Source organism: Heterodontus francisci, chromosome 5, assembly GCF_036365525.1.
Source record: "Heterodontus francisci isolate sHetFra1 chromosome 5, sHetFra1.hap1, whole genome shotgun sequence".
Lineage (NCBI taxonomy): Eukaryota > Metazoa > Chordata > Chondrichthyes > Heterodontiformes > Heterodontidae > Heterodontus > Heterodontus francisci.
Genome location: NC_090375.1, coordinates 73,254,383 through 73,278,874, shown reverse-complemented (window position 1 = coordinate 73,278,874; position 24,492 = coordinate 73,254,383).

Sequence of the window (24,492 nt, the reverse complement as noted above, 5' to 3'; positions counted from 1 at the left end):
TAGGCAGGCATCAAAATCGGCGCAGGCTTGGAGGGCTGAATGGCCTGTTCCTGTGCTGTACTGTTCTTTGTTCTTTGTAAATCATTAATATATATTGTGAATAGCTGGGGCCCTAGCACCGATCCCCGCGGTATTCCACTTGTCACTGCCTGCCATTCGGAAAAAGACCCGTTAATTCCTACTCTTTGTTTCCTGCCTGCCAACCAATTTTCTATCCATCTGAACTGTGGGGCCACCTGGGATCTTGCTTCTGCCATGCTGACAAGCGTTTTGCTCCTGTGCCTTTCTTTGGAGGATCCTGGAGGTTCACTGGCAGCTGGATGCTGGAGGGTTCACTATCAGCTGGATGCTGGAGGGCTCACTGGCATGTGGATGCTGGAGGGGTCACTGGCAGCTGGATGCTGGAGAGGTCACTGGCAGCTGGGTGCTGGAGGGGTCACTGGCAGCTGGGTGCTGGAGGGGTCACTGGCAGCTGGGTGCTGGAGGGGTGCCTGGTAACTGGATGCTGCAGGGGTCCCTGCAAACAGTGAAATGCTCATGGGGACCCCAGTTTAATTTCTGAATTCTGGATGCTGGCAGGCCTGAGACTTTGGAGAATGCTTGCAGGGATGAGAGCCACAGCAACATACATCCACATCAGGGCTTGGGTGCTTGCGGCCTTTTATACATGGCACCAGCAAGTCCTTCCATGTCAGGTGATGATGTGGCCGCCGCCTGAAAGCCCGCTTTCAGCCACTGAGTGGCCAGCCACCCCACCTACCAGTCGTTAATTGGCCTGCTGGCACAAGATTGCTATGGAACGAGAGTAGGAGCCAGAGAGCCTTCGCCACCTGCTTCTATTTCTGCCTTCCCTTTCCTACCGGCTCCCTTGAAATCCCAGCCATTAACTCTTTCTCTCACCACAGATGCTGCCTGACCTGCTGGGCATTTCCAGCATTTTCTGTTTTTTTTAAACTTCTAACAGAGAGAGTGCTATTTCTACAAAGACAAAGAGAGAGAGATATAATGCAGACTGTTTTCTACTTTACTAAGATTACTACAGATTGTCTACTGCTGATGGCTCAAGGGATACAGCATGCTCTATCATTATATCTTCATTTTGGAGGGAAGTCTCCCAATATTCAATTAACTAATCAGAGTGACACATGTGCCAGGAACCCCTCTCCATTTCTGTCAATCAAGAGCAGAGGGACCTGGAGGTATATGTGCACAAATCGTTGAAGATGGCAGGGGAGTTTGAGAAAGCGTTTAATAAGTGTTATGAAGGTTGGACTTTGTAACGTGATTACGTTTTTAAAACTGATTTTTAAAAATTTAAGATGGAGTCTGAGAAGTCAAGTGATCTCACATCTGCTCTGCCTAAGGACACGGCAGAAATCTTGGTTACCAGGACAACAGAGAACACAGATCAAAGACATTTTTTTTTTTGAAAACTAGAGACTGCAAGTGTAACACTTGAAGAACAATGGGTTTCACCCTCCCAGACTTTTGGATCATAAACAAGGAGGCAGTGATTCTGAGAATGCAAATGTGCTGTTAACACCCAGGAACAATGGAAGCTCCAAGTGGCTCTGAAGAAAGCAGACTTCTGGACTTTGCGTTATTGGAAAAGAATAATAAGCTATTGACTTTTGAGTCCAGATAAATTTAACAGATTTTCTGAAGGCTGGCAGGCTGTATAGAAGACCAGCGGTGGCAGCCTCAGAGCAGGCTGTAAGATAGGAAGACAACCAGCAGTGGCAGCCTTGAGAAATAAAGAGCGAGAGAGAGAGAGAGAGAGAGAGCGAACACCTGCTCTTGGAAGCCTGATACAATGAAAGGCTGTGAAAACCAGAACTTGTTTTGAAAGTTGAAGTTTGCGGAGAAGTAAAAGTTCAACTGGATCATCAGGAATTGCCTTAATCATGAACGTCCAGGTCGGAAGTGCTCAGAGAAGTGAGCGAAGAGGACATTGATTTTGAAAAGGTTCGGGAGATCCAACCCACTGCAACTGGGAGGAGTTTGGGATTTTTAATCGCAAGATTTCACCATCAAAGAGAACTGTGTAATGTATAAGTGTGGTGTGAGGTTTTCAAGTGTTTGAATAAGTTAATACACTTCTTTGTAACTTGGGGTGTCAGCTACTTAAGAAATACTATTTAGTTAATGAGGATTTCTTTTCGTTTAGTTGTTATAATACAAGTCTTAAAACTTGAAATATTGTTGAGTAATTCTTTAAATTGGTCTGGGGGTTCATATCTCATATTTTTCACCTCAACAATCTCACTGAGGTAGTAACTTAAGGCATATGGGATCCTGGGCTTTATAGGTATAGGCACTGAGTACAAAAGCAATGAAGTTATGGTGAGCATTAATAAAACACTGGTTCTGCCTCAAATGAAGTATTGTGTCCAATTCTAGGCACCACACTTTAGGAAGGATGTAAAGGGATTGGAGAAGGTGCAGAAAAGATTTATGAGGATGAGAGACTTCAGTTACGAGGATAGAGTGGAGAAGCTGGGGCTGTTCTCCTTAGAGAAGAGAAGATTGAGAGGAGATTTGATAAAGCTCTGGACAGAGTAGATAAGGACAAACTGTTCCCATTGGCAAAGGACACTGATTTAAGGTGATTAGCAAAAGAGCCAGAAGCGATATTCAGAAAAATAAATTTACCCAGTGAGTGATTAGGATCTGGAATACACTGCTTGAGACTGTGATGGAGGCAGATTCAATCATGACTTTCAATTAGGAATTCGATAATTATCTGAAGAGAAAAAATTTGCAAGGCTATGGGGAAAAGGTGGGGTAGTGGGACAAGCTGAGTTGTCCTTACAGAGAGTCGGCATGGACATGACAGGCTGAATAGCCACCTTCTGTGCTGTAACCATTCTATGATTAAACCTGATAACGTCAGAGTCATGTAACTGCCATTGAGTTATTAGGGCATAGCTTTACCCCCAGAATGACAAACGTTAATGCCTTTTACCATCAATCTTGGATTTCTCAAGAACTTTTTTTTCACATGGGAATATGTGACATCTTTATGCTCCTTTAGGTGGTATTCTAAATGGTTTGATTTAGGATAATGACTTCTCATACTAATAAGGAATGTCTGTAAGTATATATTACATATCTTCTTGTTTACACAAATGAAACCAGAACTGAAAGGCTATAACTAACAGGAAGAACTGAACAGACTGGGATCTTCTCTCTAGAGTGAGTTCTTTAACGTTATGGAGGGTTTTGATGAGGTGGAGAAAATGTTTCTGTTTGTGGGGAATCCAAAACTAACTGTCATAAGTATAAGCTAGTGACTAATAAATCCAATAAGGAATTCAGGAGAAACTTCTTTATTCAGAGAGTGGTTAGAATATGAAACCTGTTACCATATTCATTGAGGTGAATAGCATAGATGCATTTAAGGGAAAGCTAGATAATCACATGAGGGAGAAAGGATTCAAGGGATATTTTAATAGGGTTAAATGAAGTAGAGTGGAATGAGGCTCATGTGGAAGATAAACATCAGTATAGATCAGTTTCATGAATGACTTGTTTCTGTGTTAATATTATGTAAATATTACCCATGGAAGCAGGTAATGGATGATTTGATTGAAGTTTTTAGCATTTTGAAAGGAATCGATAGGGTAGCGAGAAACTTCTTGTGCCGGCGGGCAATTCTAGGACAAAGGGACATAACCTTAAAATCGGAGCAGGCCATTCAAAAGAGAAGTTAGGAAACACTTTTACAGGGAAAGGGTGATAGAAGTGTAGAACTCTCTCCCACAAAAAGCAGTAGATTCCAGTTCAAATAATAATTTTAGATCTAAGATTGATAGCTTTTTAACGAGCCAAGAATATTAAGGGGCATGGAGACAAGGTGAGTGGATGGAGCCAGGATGCAGATCAGCCATGATCTCACTAAATGCCGAAACAAGCTTGAGGGCTTGATTGGCCTACTCCTGTTTCTAATGTACTTTCAGGGAAGGAAATCTGCTGTCCTTACCTGGTCTGGCCTATATGTGACTCCAGACCCACAGCAATGTGGTTGACTCTTAAAATGCCCCCTGAAATGGCCTAGCAAGCCACTTAGTTCAAGGGCAATTAGGGATGGGCAATAAATGATAGCCCAGCCAGTGATGGCCACATCACACAAACAAATTTTAAAAATGTAGTGATAGCATTTGAGGAAACATTGCATAATGCACAATCATCTTCTGTATGGAAACTAAAGCAACCCTAAAAGATGGGAGGCCTAGAAAAAGGTTACTTGATGGTTGGCTGCAGTCTCCAGGCATAAGTGATATGGTGTGGGAGCAGTGATGTGATAAAGACCACAAAGGAGATAATTATGTTCAGTCACTAAACCAGAATACCAAATGCGAGTAAATCCAAACACTGAAGGTAGCTGGAACCGGTAGAGTGTCAATGCTTGCTTTGGTTCCAGGAGCTGGAAAAGTTTGGCATAAGCCCCCACCTGCCAAAAATGAGGCACATTAATTTTGTCATGAACATTGATTTTAAACTGTTACTGGAGTGAAGAAAGGACCTGTTAAACAGATCACCCGTGGCTGGAAAATTATTGGCTGGAAATTGCATATTAACAGACGGTGATTGAAAGGACAAAGGACCATTCCCTGATTCATTCAACCTACAATGGACCTTGATCACCAGGTATTGTGTGTAAGGGAAGCATTCCAGAGACTGCTAAGGTGATACAATCCAAGGCGTGGTCAGACCAGCTAGTCAAATGACTAACCTGCTTGGCAACCTGGCGTTTTTTGAATTGTACAAACAGTTTGAACTCAGAGAAAGTCTGTTTGCTCCTGGACTGAAAAGATCTCTCCTGTCGGCTCCCATCTCCTTCTCACAAGCCTCTAAATCCACTGAAGACACATGAACCCCAAGCGAGAAAAGTCTCCTACAGCGAACAAGGTTTAAGAAGAATACAGGGCTCCAATGAAAAGCAAGATCTACCTACAATCAAGGACTCTACAGTAAGCTCAAAGAAGCATAACAAAAATTCTTCACATATTGCCTCAAACTTTTCCACTTTATTTTTTCTTCTGTCCTTTTCTGTCACTATTTGCATCTGTGTATCGCATATGCATGCTAAAGTGGGCGCGTCGTGTATCCATAGGCGTTAACCGAATTAGAGTTTAAGTTTAATAAATTTCAATGTTTCTTCTTTAATCCTAAGAAAGCCTGCTTGTGCTGGTTTCTTTGCCTTATAATTGGAAAGCAGTGAACAAGCATTCACCAAGGGGGAGCTAAAAACACGGTGTGTTTAAAATTAAACCCTGTTACAGTAAGATCAGGTGAAGGCTGAGAGCGAACCCTAGACACCTTTCTCACCTTGTAGTAACACTCATTTTAAAAGGACCACCATTGAGTCTGGCAAGTACCAGCTCAATCAAAATCATTTAGCACTTTTAATTAAATTTTATAATACATTTAACCTAGTGTCTCATTTTGAAGCTGGAATTTGGAGGTAAACAGGTCAAATTTAAATTTTATGTAGGACATGTACTCCATGTAAGAAAAATGTGACTCTCACTGAACCTATTCCTCTTGCAAGATTATTCACTGTCCTATATTTGATGTCTTCATCAAGGATGTATTGGCATATACTGGAGTGGACCCACAGTGTCTGCTCCAGACATTTTTGACAGAATTGCACTTTTCCATTTTGATATCCTAGCAGGTCACAGTGAGCTACATTGTATTATTGCAAAAGTGAAGTTGTGACATTTAAAGCACAATGTATCATTTGCCAGAGCAAATGACCAAATAAGTCAAATTGCATTTTTATTACATGGTATTCTGGGACAGTAGTCAATATATTGGGAATTGAAACCTACAGCATTATCCATTTTTCAGTGAAAACTGAAAATCAGTAGCCTTGACTATTATTAAATCTTTCTTTAGCTATACACTTAATATTATCTCTATTATGGACGTCCAATCGCTCTACACCTCCATCCCCCACCAGGATGGTTTGAGGGCTCTCCGCTTCTTCCTGGAACAGAGGCCCAACCAGTCCCCATCCACCACCACCCTCCTCCGCCTGGCTGAACTTGTTCTCACATTGAACAACTTCTCCTTCAACTCCATGCACTTCCTTCAAGTAAAAGGTGTCGCTATGGGTACCCGCATGGGTCCTAGTTATGCCTGTCTTTTTGTGGGATATGTCGAGCATTCTTTGTTCCAGTCCTACTCAGGCCCCCTCCCCCAACTCTTTTTCCGGTACATTGATGACTGTATCGGTGCCGTTTCCTGCTCCCGCCCCGAACTAGAAAACTTTATCAACTTTGCTTCCAATTTCCACCCTTCTCTCACCTTTACATGGTCCATCTCTGACACTTCCCTTCCCTTCCTCGACTTCTCTGTCTCCATCTCTGGGGATAGGTTGTCTACCAATATCCATTATAAGCCCACTGACTCCCACAGCTACCTCGACTACACTTCTTCACACCCTACCTCCTGTAAGGACTCCATTCCATTCTCCCAGTTTCTCCGTCTCCGACGCATCTGCTCTGATGATGCTACCTTCCATGACGGTGCTTCTGATATGACCTTTTTCCTCAACCGAGGATTTCCCCCTACTGTGGTTGACAGGGCCCTCAACCATGTCCGACCCATTCCCCGCACCTCTACCCTCACCCCCTCCCCTCCCTCCCAGAACCGTGACAGGGTTCCCCTTGTCCTCACTTTTCATCCCACCAGCCTCCATATCCAAAGGATCATCCTCCGCCATTTTCGCCACCTCCAGCGTGATGCCACTACCAGTCGCATCTTCCCCTCCCTTCCCCTGTCAGCATTCCGAAGGGATCGTTCCCTCCGCGACACCCTGGTCCACTCCTCCATTACCCCCACCACCTCGTCCCCGTCCCAGGGCACCTTCCCCTGCAATCGCAGGAGGTGTAATACCTGCCCATTTACCTCCTCTCTCCTCACTATCCCAGGCCCCAAACGCTCCTTTCAGGTGAAGCAGCGATTTACTTGTACTTCTTTCAATGTAGTATACTGTATTCGCTGCTCACAGTGTGGTCTCCTCTACATTGGGGAGACCAAGCGCAGACTGGGTGACCGCTTTGCGGAACATCTCCGCTCAGTCCGCAAACAGGACCCTGAGCTTCCGGTTGCTTGCCATTTCAACACTCCCCCCTGCTCTCATGCTCACATCTCTGTCCTGGGATTGCTGCAGTGTTCCAGTGAACATCAACGCAAGCTCGAGGAACAGCATCTCATCTACCGATTAGGCACACTACAGCCTGCCGGACTGAACATTGAGTTCAATAATTTCAGAGCATGACAGCCCCCCATTTTACTTTCATTTTTAGTTATTTTTTCTTCCTTTTTACATTTTTTACAATCTTTTTTTGCATTTATTTCATTTCATCTTAGTTTGTTCAGTTTGCTTACCCACTGTTTTTTTCAGGTTGTTTTTCTTCAGGTTTGCACTTGCTGCTGTTCAATATTCAGTGTATTCACACCTAATCTGTACTAATGCTTTGTCTTTCAACACACCATTAACATATTGTTTGCCTGTTCTCCGTGACCTTTTGGTCAGCTATGTGGCCTGGTCCAATCTGCACCTTCTCCTTTGTTATCTCTTGCCCCACCCCCACCTCACTTGTTTATAATCTGTGACTTTTCTAATATTTGTCAGTTCCAAAGAAGGGTCACTGACCCGAAACGTTAACTCTGCTTCTCTTTCCACAGATGCTGCCAGACCTGCTGAGTGATTCCAGCATTTCTTGTTTTTGTTTAATATTATCTCTTGCCTTTTATAAAGCTCAAGTTACATTGCAATATGGTAGGTAATGCCTACCAATTTGGGGATGAGCTTCTGTGAGCCATTCAGAGAAACATCTGCTTTCTTAAAGGTCCTCGGGCACTCAGCACCATGCAGGATAGGGATGTTCGAAACAAGTCAGCCTTGAGTTTGAGAGTTGTTGAAAATCTTCCTTTCTGAGGCTGAGCAATAACATGCGACAAATATAAAGCAGTACTCACTTTATTTGTTTGATTTTAAAATTCTTATTCTTGTTTTCAAATCTGTCCATGGTCTCACCCATCGTGTTTCTGTATTCTCCTCCAAATCTACAACCACCACTATATCTCCTTCTGTGACTCAGTGTCAAATGTTGTTTGATAATGCCCCTGTGAAGCACCTTGGCGTTATATACAAACAAGTTGTTGTTGTTTCAATTATTGTGCTTTCAGCTGCATAAGCATTAAGCTTTAGAATTCCCTCCCTAAATGTCTCAGCCTCTCTACCTCTATCTTCTCCTTTAAGACACTCCTTAACACCTATGTCTTTGGCCAAGCTTTTGACCATTTGTCTAATCTTTTTTGATAATACTCCTGTAAAGCATATGGGGTTGTTTTACTGCCTTAAAAGCGCTATATAAATAGTCATTTGGTAGTACGGAACTTGAGTATTGCTGAAAATAGAGACATGTTGTCGAAGCTTTTCATTTTGCACTGATCAGGACAATCTGCAGGAATAGCAACGTAAGGGAAAACAACATCTTTATACTGTATGAGAAGAGAGTGCTGATTGGTTAGCAAGTAAACTCAGATTGGTAGAAGCATTGCATTGGAGCATGCACCAGTTTATGGTGACTGACAGTTAACTACCAAGCTTTGTTTGAAATTTAAACCAGACAGATTGACTCTGATTGGTCAAGGCATTGCCCTGAGGAATGAACCAGGGAAAAGCTTCAAAACATGTCTCTATTTTTATAAATACAAGTTGTTGTTGTAAGAGACTGGCAACAAAAATGAAAGCAAGTGGAATTCAAATCAACCTATTGACTTGGATAGAATATTAGTTATGAGGTAGGAGACCGAGAGTATAAGATTTGGAACCATAGTGCTGCTGGAGCTGACACCGTGGAAGCAGAAGCTATCTGACTAGGACACACGGCACCTCCAGCTGCTTCTGGTGCAGCCCATGTGACGTCGCACGCTGAGAAGGGCATTCCCGTGGGAATGCCGTGCCTGTGCCGGAAGCTTCCCAAATGACCAGATCGTGTCATCAAACAACCTTATTGGCTGATTTACAATTTACAAATCGGGGCCACGCACCAAAGAACAGCTGCAAAAGGGACCCACCATGAGCATTATTTAAAGGGCCTACACCTAACTTACAAGTAAGGTGATTTACACTAACATCTGCCATCCCAAATTCTCTGGAAGTACTGTGGAGTGTATTTGGAGGTGTTGTGGATTTGTCAGGGAGTTTTGCTGCATTTCTCACAGGCAGGCAGACCTGTCCACAGAATGGCTACAACTGGTATGCGGGCAGCAGTGGCCATGTTGCTGGGTCTGCAACACAACAGGGAGATGGAGCAGAGGAAAATGGAGGAAAAGTTCTGACCAATGCTCTTGCCAAGTTAGAGCCAGATTCGTTGATGCTGCTTGACAATGACAGGAGGCTGTTGGTTGTCCAGCCAATGCATCTCGATGTGCATTCACATCAGCGTTCTCCTGTATGCCGCCCCATCGAAGTCCTCATCTGATCCCCTGTAGCAGAACTCGTCATGCATCACAACCCCCATTCACGAAAAGGGGCCATAACCAATTTTCAGCCCTGAGTATAGGGACAATGTGTATGTCTTCAAATTGTCAGGATGTGACTAGTGCTGTCACACAGGGATCTGTACTGGAGCCATAGGTTTCTACTATATTTATAAATGACTTTAATGAAGGAATAGAAAAGTATACATTTAAGTTTGCTGAGTCCCTGAGTTTGGTGGCATAATAATTAGTGTAGATGGGGCAAAGGACCATTGATGGATTAAGAGGTGTAGAGGAAAGGATAGCGAAGATGATTCTCGACAGGGGCGAGAGTAACAGGGTAGTTGTTATGGGGGACTTTAACTTTCCAAATATTGACTGGAAATACTATAGTTCGAGTACTTTAGATGGGTCAGTTTTTGTCCAGTGTGTGCAGGAGGGTTTTCTGACACAATATGTAGACAGGCCAACCAGGGGCGATGCCACATTGGATTTGGTACTGGGTAATGAACCCGGCCAGGTGTTAGATTTAGATGTAGGTGAGCACTTTGGTGATAGTGATCACAATTCGGTTAGGTTTACCTTAGCGATGGGCAGGGACAGGTATATACCGCAGGGCAAGAATTATAGCTGGGGGAAAGGATATTATGATGCGATTAGGCAAGATTTAGGATGCGTAGGATGGGGAAGGAAACTGCAGGGGATGGGCACAATCGAAATGTGGAGCTTATTCAAGGAGCAGCTACTGCGTGTCCTTGATAAGTATGTACCTGTCAGGCAGGGAGAAAGTTATCAAGCGAGGAAGCCGTGGTTTACTAAAGAAGTTGAAGCGCTTGTCAAGAGGAAGAAGAAGGCTTATGTTAGGATGAGACGTGAAGGCTCAGTTAGGGCGCTTGAGAGATACAAGCTAGCCAGGAAGGATCTAAAGGGAGAGCTAAGAAGAGCAAGGAGAGGACACGAGAAGTCATTGGCGGATAGGATCAAGGAAAACCCTAAGGCTTTCTATAGGTATATCAGGAATAAAAGAATGACTAGAGTTAGATTAGGGCCAATCAAGGATAGTAGTGGGAAGTTGTGTGTGGAATCAGAGGAGATAGGGGAAGTGTTAAATGAATATTTTTCGTCAGTATTTACAGTAGAGAAAGAAAATGTTGTCGAGGAGAATACTGAGATTCAGACTACTAGGCTAGATGGGATTGAGGTTCACAAGGAGGAGGTGTTAGCAATTTTGGAAAGCGTGAAAATAGATAAGTCCCCTGGGCCAGATGGGATTTATCCTAGGATTCTCTGGGAAGCCAGGGAGGAGATTGCAGAGCCATTGTCCTTGATCTTTATGTCATCATTTTCGACAGGAATAGTGCCGGAAGATTGGAGGATAGCAAATGTTGTCCCCTTGTTCAAGAAGGGGAGTAGAGATAGCCCTGGTAATTATAGACCTGTGAGCCTTACTTTGGTTGTGGGTAAAATGTTGGAAAAGGTTACAAGAGACAGGATTTATAATCATCTTGAAAAGAATAAGTTCATTAGCGATAGTCAGCACGGTTTTGTGAAGGGTAGGTCGTGCCTCACAAACCTTATTGAGTTTTTCGAGAAGGTGACCAAACAGGTGGATAAGGGTAAAGCAGTGGATGTGATGTATATGGATTTCAGTAAGGCATTTGATAAGGTTCCCCACGGTAGGCTATTGCAGAAAATACGGAAGTATGGGGTTGAAGGTGATTTAGAGCTTTGGATCAGAAATTGGCTAGCTGAAAGAAGACAGAGGGTGGTGGTTGATGGCAAATGTTCATCCTGGAGTTTAGTTACTAGTGGTGTACCGCAAGGATCTGTTTTGGGGCCACTGCTGTTTGTCATTTTTATAAATGACCTGGAAGAGGGTGTAGAAGGGTGGGTTAGTAAATTTGCGGATGACACGAAGGTCGGTGGAGTTGTGGATAGTGCCGAAGGATGTTGTAGGGTACAGAGGGACATAGATAGGCTGCAGAGCTGGGCTGAGAGATGGCAAATGGAGTTTAATGCGGAAAAGTGTGAGGTGATTCACTTTGGAAGGAGTAACAGGAATGCAGAGTACTGGGTTAATAGGAAGATTCTTGGTAGTGTAGATGAACAGAGAGATCTTGGTCAAACAAAAACAAGAAATGCTGGAATCACTCAGCAGGTCTGGCAGCATCTGTGGAAAGAGAAGCAGAGTTCGGGTCAGTGACCCTTCTTCGGAACTGACAAATATTAGAAAAGTCACAGATTATAAACAAGTGAGGTGGGGGTGGGGCAAGAGATAACAAAGGAGAAGGTGCAGATTGGACCAGGCCACATAGCTGACCAAAAGGTCACGGAGCAAAGGCAAACAATATGTTAATGGTGTGTTGAAAGACAAAGCATTAGTACAGATTAGGTGTGAATACACTGAATATTGAACAGCAGCAAGTGCAAACCTGAAGAAAAACAACCTGAAAAAACTGTGGGTAAGCAAACTGAACAAACTAAGATGAAATGAAATAAATGCAAAAAAGGATTGTAAAAAATGTAAAAAGGAATGTAAAAAAAAGGAAGAAAAAATGACTAAAAATGAAAGTAAAGTGGGGGGCTGTCATGCTCTGAAATTATTGAACTCAATGTTCAGTCCGGCAGGCTGTAATGTGCCTAATCGGTAGATGAGATGCTGTTCCTCGAGCTTGCGTTGATGTTCACTGGAACACTGCAGCAATCCCAGGACAGAGATGTGAGCATGAGAGCAGAGGGGAGTGTTGAAATGGCAAGCAACCGGAAGCCAAGAGAGATCTTGGTGTCCAGGTATATAAATCCCTGAAAGTTGCTACCCAGGTTAATAGGACTGTTAAGAAGGCATATGGTGTGTTAGCTTTTATTAGTAGGGGGATCAAGTTTCGGAGCCACGAGGTCATGCTGCAGCTGTACAAAACTCTGGTGAGACCGCACCTGGAGTATTGCGTGCAGTTCTGGTCACCGCATTATAGGAAGGATGTGGAAGCTTTGGAAAGGGTGCAGAGGAGATTTACTAGGATGTTGCCTGGTATGGAGGGAAGGTCTTACGAGGAAAGGCTGAGGGACTTGAGGTTGTTTTCGTTGGAGAGAAGGAGGAGGAGAGGTGACTTAATAGAGACATATAGGATAATCAGAGGGTTAGATAGGGTGGATAGTGAGAGTCTTTTTCCTCGGATGGTGATGGCAAACACGAGGGGACATAGCTTTAAGTTGAGGGGTGATAGATATAGGACAGATGTCAGAGGTAGTTTCTTTACTCAGAGAGTAGTAGGGGCGTGGAACACCCTGCCTGCAACAGTAGTAGACTCGCCAACTTTAAGGGCATTTAAGTGGTCATTGGATAGACATATGGATGAAAATGGAATAGTGTAGGTCAGATGGTTTCACAGGTCGGCGCAACATCAAGGGCCGAAGGGCCTGTACTGCGCTGTAATGTTCTAATTCTAAAAAAGTGAGTGGGCAAAACTGTGGCAGGTGGAGTTCAATGTGGGGAAGTGTCAGATCATCCACTTTGGATCTAAGAAAGATAGATCAGAGTATCTTCTAAATGGCAAGAAGTTAGAAACTGTGGATGAGCAGAGAGATTTAGGGTTCCATGTATAAAAATCACTAAAAAACCTAATGGGCAAGTACAAAAGGTTATTAAATAGGCTAATGGAATGTTGGCTTTATCTCAAGAGGGCTGGAATATAAAGGAGTGAAAACTTAAGGGATGATCTGTTTGAAGTGTTTAAGATTTGACCTGGTAAATAGAGAGAAACTATTTCCCTTGCTGGGACAGTCCAGAACATGGGACATAGCTTAAAATTAGAGCTAGACCATTGAGGGGTGATGTTAGAAATCATCTCTTCACACAAAGGGTAATGGAAATCTGAAACTCTCTCCCCAAGAAGCTGTTGAAGCTAGGTCAATCAAAAAAATTCAAAACCGAGATAGACAGATTTTTGTTAGGCAAGGGTAATAAGGTTTATACAATCAAGGCAGGTAAATGGTGTTAAGATACAGATCAACAATGACTAACTGAATGGCAGAACAAGCTCGAGGGGCTGAATGGCTTACTCCTGTTCCTATGTTTCTAGATGGCATTACTTATCAATTGTAATGAGAATTGCCTTTTACCTATCCACTAAGCTCATGGAGCTTTTGTCGCTTTTAATTTCCTTTATTTTTAAGTGGTTCTTTAATACTTGTTAAGTGTGACATTTAGTACTGTCTGAGCACACCGTGACATTGAATACTTTTGTTTTAGCTGATTCGTACAAATAGAAAGAGCCACTGGAATGTACAATGGCCAACGCTGCAACATACGGTTTTGGATCAGTTCCAAATGTTGAAATAGGGAACTTTTATGCTTATCAAGAGGAAAGGATGGTAGTGCCAGGACATGCAGCTGTATTCCATTTTTGTTACCTATTTGTAATATTTACACATTAAAACAACAGCAGTAGTTACAAATCCTGATTTTTGCACCATCAGAGGGTAATGTTCAAGCTCACCCAAAGCACTGAGACTATTCATAGTTCTTGGCTTGTACTGATATTCCAAAGTGAGATCTATACAACAATCAAAGCTTAGCCCTTGCACTGGCTAGTAATTACTATGTTACAGAACAAGGGTTTGTTTGTTTATCATTTCAGAAACTTAAAAATCCAGAGATGGTGACGCAGGAGGATATGTCTGCAAAGGCTTTATATAAAAAAAGGCTTTAGTCCCACTTTAATCCAACCAGAGGCACTGATTAAATAGAGGATATCACACTGACAGCATTATATTAATTGGATTATCACATGATTATGATGCTTATATTGGCAGCAGCCAATGAAGCTTTGTGTACTTTTAATTGTGATGCTAATGGAGTACGCTGATTGTGCTGTCCAATCACATTACTGTTAAGTAGAGGATGGTTGAGCTCAGTGCATACACATACATACACACACACACACACACAAACACATGCATAGATACTGTTGCTGAGATTTTGCCCTTCAGGCAGAGTTGCAGTGAGGCAAAACTTAAGCATATCCTTCTAAATCTTTCTGAACCCTGAGGTCAGGGCATTGGGGACTCTTAAAGGGATTCCCACCACCAAGAGCGAGTCTGCCAATGTGAAGTCAACACTGCTGCAGCGCCAGAAAAGCTGGTGAATGACCTTAAAGAATTTCCCTGAAAAGCAGACCAGCTGTACCACTGAATGCTTCAATTGAGACCAGGGCCTTCATCAGGTAAGTGATGAGACCAGACTTGAGGCAAAGGAGGCTGCTACAAGACCCTCTCTCTTTATGGGTAGACCTCAGGGCCTTTAGCAACGCTCCCCAGGGCCTACGATCACCCTCCGCATGATGACCTTTGGAAGCGGCAGTAACAGAGGCCCTACTGCACTGCTATTTACGCACAGCAGGCACAGAAGGAAAAGCCAGCAGAAATTTTGGCAGGGGTGGAGGGAGGCAGTTGGCCTTGACACTTGCATTTTCTTTCATCCTCTATCACAATTTTTGGTGGGATTATGGAGGAGAATTACAGCCTACATCACTAGTAAGAACTTATGTTCCAGGCTGTGTATGTTTTCATTAGGTGGAAAAAGGAGTAAAAGTTCCACTTCTACACTTATCAGCCCACAATTTTCTATGCATTAAAGCAAATCTTTAAAACAGATCCCTGCAATGAAGTAATTCTATATAGGTGACCACTGTAACAAGGTGCAGCAAAAAACCCTAAAAAAAATCAAAGGCACTATTTATAAAGTCATATCTACTCCCCAGAAAGCAAGAAATTTGATCCTAATGTCTGCTGCTGCAATTTTCTTTTTTATTCATTCATGGAATGCAGACTATGCCAGCATTTATTGCCCATCCCTAGTTGCCCTTGAGAAGGTGGTGGTGAGCTGCCTTCTTGAACCGCTGTAGTCCATGTGGGGTAGGTACACCCACAGTGCTGTTAGGAAGGGAGTTCCAGGATTTTGACCCAGCGACAGTGAAGGAACGGTGATATAGTTCCAAGTCAGGATAAGTGTGTGGCTTGGAGGAGAACCCGTAGGTGGTGGTGTTCCCATGCAATTGCTGCCCTTGTCTTTCTAGGTAGAGGTCATGGGTTTGGAAGGTGCTGTCTATGGAGCCTTTGTGCATTGCTGCAGTGCATCTTGTAGATGCTGCCACTGTGCGTCGGTGATGGAGGGACTGAATGTTGAAGGTGGTGGATGGGATGCCAATCAAGCAGGCTGCTTTGTCCTGGATCGTGTCAAGCTTTTTGAGTGTTGTTGGAGCTGCACCCATCCAGTCAAGTGGAGAGTATTCGATCACATTCCTGACTTGTGCCTTGTGGATTGTGGATTGTGGACAGGCTTTGGGGAGTCAGGAGGTGAGTTACTTGCTGCAGGATTCCTAGCCTCTGACCTGCTCATAGCCATGGTATTTATATGGCTACTTCAGTTCAGTTTCTGGTCAATGGTAACCCCCAGGATGTTGATAGTGGGGGATTCAGCAATCGTAATGACACTGAATTTTCAGGGGAGGTGGTTAGTTTCTCTCTCGTTGGAGATAGTCATTGCCTGGCACTTGTGTGGCGTGAATGTTACTTGCCACTTATCAGTCCAAGTTTTGTCCAGGTCTTGCTGCATTTCTACACAGACTGCTTCTATATCTGAGGAGTCGCAAATGGTGCTGAACATTGTGCAATAATGAGCGAACATCCCCTCTTCTCACCTTATGATTGAAGGAAGGTCATTGATGAAGCAGCTGAAGATGGTTGGGCCAAGGACACTACCCTGAGGAGCTCCTGCAGTGATGTCCTGGAGCTGAGATGATTGATTTCCAACAACCACAACCATTTTCCTTTGTGCTAGGTACAACTCCAACCAGCGGAGAGTTTTCCCCTTGATTCCCATTGACTCCAGTTTTGCTAGGGCGCCTTGATGCCATACTCAGTCAAATGCTGCCTTGATGTCAAAGGCAGTCATTTTCACCTCATAAGGAGTAGGCAACTAGAATGAATAACAGTAACATTCACAACAATGACTCAGGTTAAAGATAACTCTCCCCCCACCCACCCCCACCACATTCACTGTCGCTTGATTCTTTGTCACCTGAGTCAGGTTACAGCCCCACCCTAGAACTTAAACACATCACCTCAGCTTATATTTTAGTGTGGTACTGAGAGAGTAATGCACTATCAGAGGTGTGCTCTTTTGAATGAGATGGTAAATCATGGTCCCGTCAACCCTCTCAGTGGACGTAAAAGATCTGATGAGACTATTTGAAGAAGTGTTCATTTGGTGTCTTGGTCAACATTTATCCCTCAACCAATACCAACAAAACACTTACTGGATTTTTAACTCACATGCGGCCTATGAGACCAAGATCCACACAAATTAGCTACCATGTTTACGTACATAACAGTCGTGACAGTATGTTAAAAGTACTTAATTATGAATCACTTTGAGATGTCCTAAAGAGCTGAAAGGCACTGTTTAAATGTAAGTTCTTTCCTCAACATTAACCTAAATTTCTAGTCTTTACATGAATATATACGGAACTCCTCTATACATATTACCATTACACCCTTCGCAAACTTTATCTCGTAAAACTCTGCTGCACTTATCCTAATTCGCATCAAATCCCGTTCACCCATTGCTCCGTGCTCACTGACCTACATTGGTTCCTGGTCTGGTAACACCTTGATTTTAAAATTTACATCCTTGTGTTTAAATCCCTTTAGGCCTCACCCCCTCACTGTCACTGTAATCTTCAATCGTCCCATAAACCTCTGAGATCTTTATGCTCTCCAATTCTGGCCACTTGCAGATCCTGGCAAAAGGATTGACAAATGAAGTTCAACATGGATAAATATGAGGTAGTACATTTTGGTTGGAGGAATAGGGAGGTCACATATTACTTTAAAGGTGAGAGACTATGTGGGGTAGTGGAACAAAGGGATCTTGAAGTACAAATATACTAAGAGTTGTGCCACAGGTCAGCAAGGCCATAATAAAAGCAAATCAAGCACTAGGCTTTATTTCTAGAGGGATAGAATTGAAAAGTAAGGAAATTATGCTAAACCTGTATCAAACATTGGTTAGACCATGCTTCAGAGTACTGCATGCAGTTCTGGTTGCCATATTATAAACAGGATATAGAGGCGCTGGAGAGGGTGCAGAGAAGATTTTCAAGGATGATACCAGAAATGTGTAGGTATACATATCAGGAAAGGATAAACAGGTTGGGTCTCTTTTCTCTTGAAAAAAGAAGGCTTAGGGGTGACCTAATAGAGGTCTTTAAAATTATGAAAGGTTTTGATAGAGTGGATACAGAGACAATGTTTCCACTTGTGGAGAAGAGCATAACTGGAAGCCATCAATATAAGATAGTCACCAAGAAATCCAATAGGGAATTCTAAAGAAATGTCTTAGCCGAAGAGTGGTGAGAATGTGGAACTTGCTACCACAGGGACAGTTCAAGCAAATAGTATAGATGCATTTAAGGGGAAGCTAGACAAGTATATGAGAGAGAAGGGAATAGAGGGTTATGGTGATAGCTTTAGATAAGGGAAGATGGGCGGAAACTTGAGTGGAGCATAAACCATCGACTGGTTGGGCTGAATGGCCTGTCTATGTGCCGTATATCCTATGCAATCCTCAATTTTATTGCTGCAATATTGGCCATTGTGCCTTCAGCTGCCTGGGCCCTAAGCTCTGGAATTCAGTCCCTCAACTTCTCCGCTTTTCTACCTCTCTCTCTTCCTTTAAGAGGCTCCTCAAAACCTACTGCTTTAACCAAGCTTTTCATCACCTGTCCTAATATGTCCTTCTGAGGCTCAATGTCAAATTTTCTTTTACAATCTCTCTCTTGGGAAGCACCTTGGGACCATTTTTACAATGCTATGGGCACTATATAAATGCAGGTTGTTTTGTTTGTGCACACTGGGAGGAGAGGTTATTGGTATTCTTCCCAGGACCAAAAAGTGCAAGTTCCTGAAAGGGAACCCAACAGCCCAGATACCAAGGGCTGGATTTTCAATCGCCCATGGAACGAGGTTGCGTGCAGGTGAAAATAGTGCTCTCGGCTAGTGTGTCAGTCTTCCGACACCTCAGTGACACACTATAATTTTCAAACGGAAGGCGGGGGGTGGGGGAGGTGTCAGCAACCCACACACCTCCAATTACCTGGCCGTTAAGCTGTTGAAGAGCTCGTTAACAGGCTGGAGAGGGACAGAATGAAATTTTCAAAGGTAAGAATGGGAAGAGTGAACGGTCTGGGGCACATTAGTGCACAGATGTCGGGAGCACAGCGGCGACTATTATTTAATGTTGGAATCACACAGTCACAGAATCGTTACAGTGCAGAAGAAGACCATTTGGCCCATTGTGTCTGCACTGGCTCTCTGTAAGAGCAATTCCCCCAGTTCCATTCCCTGGCCTTCTCCCCGTAACCCTGCACATTCTTCCTTTTCATATAACTGTCTAATTCTCCTTTGAATGCTTTAGTTGAACTTGCCTCCATCACGTTCACAGGCAGTGCATTCCAGACCTTAACCACTCGCTGTGTGAAAAATGTTTTTCCTCAAATCAGTTTTGCTTCTCTTACCAAATTCTTTAAATCTGTGCCCGTTTGTTCTTGATCCTTTCACTAGTGGGAACAGTTTCTTGCTATCCACTCTGTCCAGACCCTTCATGATTTTGAATACCTCTATCAAATCACCTCGCAGCCTTCTCTTCAAGGAAAATAATCCTAACTTCTCCAATCTAGTAAATGCTGATATAAAGTCTTGAAACAAAAGGGAAACTCAAACTGAGCTGCTATTGTGGTGGCACAGAGTTGCCAACGCTTGAGAAGAGCCGATTAATTACCTGGTGAGTGAGTGTTTGGGCATTTGTTTGAGCCATGAGGCCGAGGGACTCAGCTCTCCTGCCTATTCTATTTTGCTGGGCAATGGCAAGCTCAGTCACGGCTGCCTTTGCCTTTGAGAAGTGCCTTCCAGAGCTGGTTTCTGCCTCCAGGCAGCATCCGGCACCACTAGTTGGTTGCTGAATCCCCCTCCAGCCCAATTAGGGCCTTTGGATGTCAAAACAGCGACAAAGTGCAGGGTCAGAATCCAGAAATGAATGAGGCATCGGGTTCCCAACCCCAGATTGAAAATCCAGCCCCCAAAAATGCCACCTTCAGATTATTTAGGAGAATGGTTCTCCTGGGCTGAGGCCCAACACCATTTAGAGTTCCCAAACATTGATGCTATGCCAACGCTCCACTGGAAAGCAGTTGTACGTCTGTATTTCTTTATTATTCAATTTGATATCTATAGCACTGGTGCTCTGTAAGTAATTTGGGTCGACGATTTTAATTAATGGGATCAGCAGAAATTACATCAGAACTCCGCCTCCAGCCGTGTCACACTGGCTGTAGGAACAGAAAACTCGGAAGAAACGCTTTAGGTTTCTTCGTGCACGAACCCTACTGGGTCCAGATCATCTCCTTGCGGCAGGCGGAATAAGTGTTCCTCCCCGGACGATCGGCTGAGTTTAACTCCTGGCCAGCCGGGTATACCTGGTGCAAGTGTTGTAGCAGTAGACAGTCCTCAGCTTCATCATCGACAGTACAAGAAATCAAATTCGATCTGGTCAGTGTAATTACCTTACTGCAAACTTTTCATTTCATCATGCCTGAACTGCCGTTTGCTCTACAGAAGCTATTTAGTTGATTATTTTGCATGACACATGTTTCAGGTTAATAGTAAATATTAACATAGGTGTTACATGTATTTAGTACGATCACTTTGATTTGATTTGATTTAGTTCATGCAAAAATATGTAGAATAATTGTTTTCCAAGGAAAGGGGACCCTTGGTCTGGCGCCTCTCCCCATTTGAATTAGCACACAATCATGGGACCTCCTTGAATAAGCAGGTGAATGCTGCAGCCAGCAACTGAAGCCTGAGGCACCAGTGTCCCCACAGGCACCCTAGAGGATTCAATGTGTTAATACTCGTGTGAAGTTTCTGTAGAAATATTGCATTACTTGCCTAAAATGATTTAGATTCTGATTTTAAATCTTAAACTTTTGAGTACTGGAAGGCCTTTTACATTAATAATCCCTAATCTTATTTTGTGACGACAAATTCTGAATGTTTTAGTGCTGAGACACACGAAAATAAACAGACAGTTTCTTTAAAATATATCACATCTGTCTCTTCCTTCCCATTGTATTTTCCTCTTTCTATCCCTATTCTGTATTTCAAGCATACTTTTACATTTTTTAAATACATCCAGTTCTAACCGAGACATTCCTTACTTTTCATCCAGTGCCTTCCAGTTTGAAAGAATAGCCTCTGATTGGATGTAAAGGAATTGTCAAGATTGTGTCACATCCAGTCTGATGATTGACATTCTTGCATAGTCTCAACCAACCTTAGATGTGATTCCGAGCCCACAAACCGAGATCACAAATACAGAATGATTTGCATGGTCGCCAATGGTTATGGTCTGATAATGTCTGGACAAGATAACTCACCAGCCTAGCAGTAAGTATTAAAGCAATACAAAAGCAATGTCCTGTGCAGGTATCGTTTCTCAATTATTCTATTCTTTATGTTAACAATAACAACATGTATCAATATATAGTTATGCTGCCACAGTCATCAAAATGTTAACTTGAGCACAGACCATCTTGATGCTAGGCTTTAATAATGCTGCATCAGTTCTAATTCATATCACATTTCCAGCCGATCAAAATGACATATTGCCCATCCTCATCATCACCTCTAGGCAAAGCTATTCTATTTAAAGATCTAGAGAAAAAGTAGAACAAAATCTGTAAAGCAGGAGTCCCAGAACAATATTTATGTAGGTGTCACAGTGCAGGACTGTACAAGATAGTTGATAGCACAGATAAAAGAATTGCTGAGCACATGGACACACGATTAAAAAAAAAGGTTTATTGTTAGTACACAATGAGAGCTTGAAATGATGAACTATGTAGATTTAGGTAATGATAACAGTCACTAAGTGCCTGATGAATCATACTGTGCTAAATATTTCCAATTCATTTTCATCTGAGTTAATTGTTCTGAATATGTGAGCTTCAGCACTGTGTGCAAACCCAGATGATTAGTCTTGAGGCACCGTGAGCTTTCCTGCATATATCCATAGCTGCTATCCATTGTTTATAACTCCCTTTATTCCTGGCCAATTGGGAAAAATGCTTACCTGTGCAGCAGTGCAATTGTTATTATTTGTCTCTGGTGGCTATAGCCAATCACATTCTGCAGGCAAGTAACAGCTGGAAACATCCAGTTGGATACAGAGAACTGTTTGAGACCCATTAAGACCCAACAAGATACAAATTTCAAACACTTAAAACTTCAGCTTAATTGCTCCAAAAAAATGCTTCTTCCTTGAAAATTTGGATTGATATAGCACTTATCACATCTCTCAGAAATATCTCAAAGTGTTTCACATGCAATTTGTTTGCAGTGTGTTGATTGTTATGATGCAGGCAAATAAGATACAGCTTGCCAAAGACTCATTTGCATTGGGAATCCCCAGCTCTGTAAAGGCATCTGCTGTCATAGGCGAATTTTTATGATCTCGTTCTTATGCTGCCTACAGGGTTAGTCATGGAGGGCGGAGCATGAAAGTACAGTAGCATCACTACTGGCCTCTCAGGCATCCGAAACAGCAGATTCAGTGTCATCAGATCATAAACGCAGTCCCTAGACCAGCGCCGATACACTCTCAACGATGGGTTCTCATGCGCAGTTAGATAGGGTGTCACTGGGGGAAGAGCACATCACTAGTGAGCAGGAGGAAGTGAGAGAGGCAGAGGAAGCTGTGGGCCATCACCCTTGGAGGATGGAGGACAGACAGAGCTAAGCTCAGCTGGGCACAGATGTAGAACCTTGGGAGTCACAAGGAGGCTGTACTTTGTCCAGCAGTGAGAGATATGTGCACACATGCCAGAGTTCCCTTAGGCAGTGCGGAATCATGGGGTGAGAATGGAAGAGTCCATTCAGCTCATGTTCACCACCATGGCTCAGGGATTTGGACGTATGAGCTCCTCCATTGAGAGAGTGGCCAACCTCAGGGAGAGCCACATGCAGCAGCACTTGGAGTACATGCAGGAACAGCACATTGACAATTCAGAATGCGTGCCACACTCTGCAGCATGGACTGGTCAGTAGCTGGTAGTGCAGAGATACATGGAGTGGATGCCAATTGCACCTCAGCTGACAGTCCCCTCCAGCGATCCAAAGTGCATTCCAAGGGCTGGTGATGTTGCTGAAGAGGATGATGATGCCAGCCCTCACTGCGCACCACCATCATCATCAGCCTCCTTGGCCCCTCTGATTGAGGGACAATCTCTGCAGTAGGGCCCTTTGACGGGGGCTGCCCCTGCATTGGCGCAGGTGCAGCAGACTCTGGAGGTGCTCCTACTGGCATCATCCAGGACAAGGACAACTGTATCTCAGCCACAATCAGCCACACGTGAACACCTCATCCAAGGCCACAAGGGGAGCACAGCATAGAAGTGGCCAAGAGTGAAGGCCATCGGGTCAGTCAGTGCACTGCGTGGTTCACTGGGGTTTATTTCACTTGTTAATGTGCACTTTGTAACTTTTTGTGAACATAAATGTTGACACAAATGTGAGCTTCCATTTTTTAATTCAAAACTGGAAAAGAGGGATGAAGTGGTGATGGGAACCAATGGCCTTTGAACTGGGATGGTAAGACCCTTGGACAGATGAGCACCAGGCATTAGTGGCATGAGTGATCTAATCAATGTTGTGTCTTTAATGGAAGTGCTCTCACCAGCAGATCAAAGTCAGTTCCAGAGCATGCAGTCCTGCTGGGTGAGAAGCACTCAGGTGAAGCATGCCTGGATCATATTTTCTCTGACGTTGACACCATCCGATGAGACCTTCAAGTCCTGCACCAGCCGCGGGTACCTCCCTGCTCAGGTTGTGCGCTGTTCTGCTCTGCATCTTCCCCTTCCTTGCCCTCTTTCTTCTCATACATCTCTTCTTTCTTCTCATACATCTCTTCCTCCTTCTCCTCCTCTTCCTCTTCCTCCCATGAGCTGTGTCATTCTAGTTAGGTAGTGAGTTTTAGAATTTTGACCCAGCTGATTGTCAGGTAGTTATTTGTATGGCACACAATTTCCTCAATGTAATTTAACTCTCTGTTACAAGTGTTGCATCCGCTGTTGGCTTTTAGAGGAAGATACATAGAGATTTCCTGGGTATGCTTATTTGTATACCCATTGGTGCAAGAATTGATGTAAAATTGGTGTAAGGCAAGCTAGCTGCCCAATCAGCAGGAAACGTCTGTATAGTCTTTTAATTACACTCTTCAGCCAACTCGTCAACACCAGGGGACAAGAAAGTACGGCCAGAACATTGCTTGACTCTTTCATTTCTTTCTCAGATTATTTCACTGCATGTTTTACAGCATTATTCTGTCTGTGTCATAAAAGTAAATATGAAATTGCCTTCTGTGCTCAGAGGGCAGCAGGATATGACATCAAGTCTGAGGAGAAAAATGCACAGCTTCACTTGTCCAGTTTTCGAATGTTTGAATACAGGATGAACAGTCACTTGGGTGGAGATGCCACCAAGTCACCCAGATTATCACTTGTGCCCTTTGGAGCTCCTCACTCTGCATCCTCAGCAAGGCAGAGAAGACAGTGCACAGCGCATTCTCTTCTTTGACCATCGTAGGAACATCTGCAACTTTTTACAATGTCTCTGATTGACGGTGGCTCCAACTCCCTATCATACATTATGATTATACAGCTCTCCTACCACACAACTGGCTTGCACGATTCTAATACCCATTCCTCCATTTTAATACCCTCACTTCTATTACATCATCTCTCCTATGCCATTTGGCACATATTCTTTAATTGCCAGATTTACCTTCATTTACTTATCCCTTTGCAGGAGCCTACCAAAGGCAAACCTCTGAAAGGGGCTTTCCCACCTTTAAACCTTTCAAGGACAAGGGTA